Genomic DNA, 3,341 nt, shown 5'->3' on the forward strand with positions numbered 1-3,341 from the left:
CTGTGAGTCGATCACAGAAGTGCAGGGTTTTTCCCCCCCAATATTACACAAAAAGGAAAGGAAGTTTTCTTTCTTTTTTTTAAATACCAAAATAAACACTCAATCACCAAAAGTTTTATAACAAATTGTCATGGGTTGACATTAGACAAAATGCCAATGCACCCATGAGGGTATATTTTACCTAATGAACTGCTGTGAGATGTGGTCAAGAACAGAGCAGAGCAGGCCTAATACTTGAAGCAGACAGACAATTTATTACACTACATAACAATGGACAATAGAAAAGGAAAGAAAAACCCAACCACCCAAAAGCAGAAGAGAAAACCTCCCAAAACACGGCTTCTCCTCCCCCCAATTCCATTCCATACATGCTCACTCAGTTGACTCCAGCACATTACCTTCATCTACTTGCTTAATCCCTCAACAACCCTGGGTTCCTAATCCAAATCATCATCCTTTAAAATTCAGACAATCCACATTCCATCCAGGACGAGAGGAGTCTCTCTCGCACCACAGACCCCCCCCACAGGAAACACAGGTCCACCATCCCGTGTTCCCACGTCACCCATGGCACTGCCTGGAGGAGTCTGCCAGGGTGACACCCTCCTTTCCATGTCCAGCACTCTCACTGCCGTCCATGGACCTGCACTGCAACAGGGCTCTTTTTAAGGATGTTTTGGCCAAGTACCAAAAACCAGCCATCCTCTCATTTTGGGACTCAGGTCCCCCCCATTTACCCCTGGGGCCGGGGGCTCCAAGAAGCAGGCCAGAACGTCTCTGGGTTTGAGCCAAAAACATCCACCCAAACACAGTCTTATTTATAGTCAGAAGGGTCCAGGGTCCGTCTATGGCTATCATTATGCAAGAAAAGTCCGGCCCAATAGGCCACTCCTCTTCATTCCGGCAATCGAAGGGGCTTCTTTTCATCTCACATTACCCTCTCGGTCCCAGGCTGTCCTCTCTCTTCTAAAACCACCAACTATGAGAATACAGCGTCCAGGGATAACTCTCTTCTGCCTTAGAAAGAGTTAAAAGCTTTATCTCCCACCACCAAGGTCAGGCACAGGCGATCGCAGGCACTGCAGGTCTCACAAGCAGCTCCAGCTCGGCACCTTCTCTCTGTGGGGGGAGGAGAGAGACGAGACCGGGGGGGGGAAGGGGGGGGGGAACGGGATGGGACAGGGAGGGGGACGGAAGGCACCTCCAAAGTTCTCCCTCCACCCCTCCATTCTAGATGGAAGCTGGACCAGCTCCACTCCAGCTCCCTCTGTTCCCCACCCCGAGGCCCACCTTGCTCAGCCAGGCCCACCTTGCTCCCCTCCCCCACCCGGCCTAGCCAGGCCGGCAGGGGAGAGGAGAAGACGCTCCCTCTCCGAAAGCAGAGCAGGAAAGAGAGAGTCCTGCTGGGAAATCCGGCTTTTAACCCCTCGTGTCCTCAGAGGCGTGTCCACCTCTTAGTGGCCAACAAAGGTGCCAGTACTCAGACCCAAAGACTGATTGGTTTGCCCACTACTTCCAAAAAAACTCACTTCCCTTCAAACCACGACACAAATCTGCCATTTTTCCCAGTTAAATTGCAAGTTTTCCCCAATTTCTACAGAATTATTGAATATACTCACAGCAAAATTGAGAAGTCCAATAAATTCCCCTTGACAGAAACAGCTACTGTGGGGTCTTTCTACTTCATGAGGAGGTAGTGCAGGTAGATGGAGTTTGCCTGTTTTACGGTTGTCTTTTTTTGGGCAGGATATTGGAGACTCTTCTGGCACTCCCATAGTCTTCTGTGCAACATTTTCAGCTGCTGAAATAGTCCTCATATCCTTGAGATAGCCTCTTCTACCTCCCTCCCTCTCTCCCTCTTTTTTTCCTGACACCCACAGCCTGCCCCAACCTCTGTGTTTGCACAGGGCTTTTAACTACCAGCCTGAGGCAAGCTGGAAGCAGCAGAGGAGGGAAAGGGGTAGATCAGGAAACCACTAAGCCAATTTTCCATTAACCAAATGAGCAGGGTTCTGTAATATTTCTTTGAGGTAAGGAAAACTGAGAAATGAAAGTCTCTCATAGCCTTCTGTGGGTCACTCATTAATTCACAGCTTACTGCACCTTTCACACCGTCCAATACTGATTTTTTGCTATTAGATGCATTCAAGCTGTTGATATATACAGCCTTGTTCCAGTAATCTATCAAGAGAAAGGCTTACATTTTATAAATTAATTGTCCTATGTAAAGTCAGATGATAATCTACAGTAGTATTGCTCTAAACAAAGTGATAGTGTTATTTTTCAGGAAAAGGAAAATAAAAGCAGCATTGTCTTGCTTAAAATAAAATGCATCCATTTCTGTTTGGAATTCATGCAGAATTATGAGTTGAACCTATTTTATATGCAAATTAAATTTTCCTTAAGAAAGCAATTTTTTCTGGACTTTAGAATAGAGTTGCAATTTTATTTTTTGCAGGTACCAAGAAAATAACAAAACAAAGACATCACTCCTCAAGCTGATTTTTGTAATGTTAGGAATTTTGCACTTTTCAGGTAAAACCAACAAGATTCTAGTGGGAAATTGATGCCAAATATCAAAATCTAAACAGGATTTATTTTTCAGGATGGACACAAAGGAGCTTTGTGGAACTCCTAGGCAGGTGAAAAGTTGCTTGGCAGTTCCATGTCAGATAATGTATATATACAAATACATATAATTCATCCCCCTTTCCTAGAAAGATGAAATGACTTAGTAAATCCACTATGCTGAATGAAAGGTTAAACTTTTCATTACCATGCCTCATGTACAATTATGTACAGCCTCATGGATAATCATCACCATTGAAAGAAAGTAATTTTAAGAAAATCAATATAAAATACTGTTTTTCTCAGACAAACAAAGCCTGTTCTTCACTAGAAGCTCTGGAACACTTTCTATGAAAAACAGGTCAGTTTATTCTCTTGTCCTAAATAATACTGCCTAAAAACAAATCTGAAATGTCTTTCCTGCTGTCTCCTCTGCATCAGAAATGTTTAGCTATGGGTTATACATCCTCTGGAGTTAAGCAGTTCATTCGTTATAGAAACAACTCCAGGCTCTTGCATTTCTGAAAGCAAAAACTAATTTCTCTCTGTCAATCCAGGCACAAACCCCAGATTCTACTCTTTAGTTTTTGCACCTAGAGATAAAGAAGTTCTTGGCCCTTCTCTACCGTGGGAGCTCTCACTTCTTCCCAGGTGCTTTGTTCCTGCTGCTGCAGCACATGCTCCCTTCATCTGCACTGCTGCTTGGTGCTGGAAAACAAGCTAGGAATTAGAACTACTTTTTTTAAAATTAATAATATTATGAACTTAACCCG

General features: G+C 44.0%; 1 long non-coding RNA gene across 1 annotated transcript; it reads right to left on the reverse strand.

The window, feature by feature from the left end:
- Window positions 1–234: 234 nt before the first annotated feature.
- LOC134563139 (uncharacterized) lies at window positions 235–1,466 on the reverse strand. The gene is made up of 2 exons (XR_010083323.1): window positions 1,291–1,466; window positions 235–1,119 (listed from the first exon to the last, which is right to left on the reverse strand). It is a non-coding gene; the product is annotated as an uncharacterized LOC134563139 (long non-coding RNA).
- Between the last annotated feature and the right edge of the window lie 1,875 nt (window positions 1,467–3,341).

Source organism: Prinia subflava, chromosome 1 (genome assembly GCF_021018805.1).
Source record: "Prinia subflava isolate CZ2003 ecotype Zambia chromosome 1, Cam_Psub_1.2, whole genome shotgun sequence".
Lineage (NCBI taxonomy): Eukaryota > Metazoa > Chordata > Aves > Passeriformes > Cisticolidae > Prinia > Prinia subflava.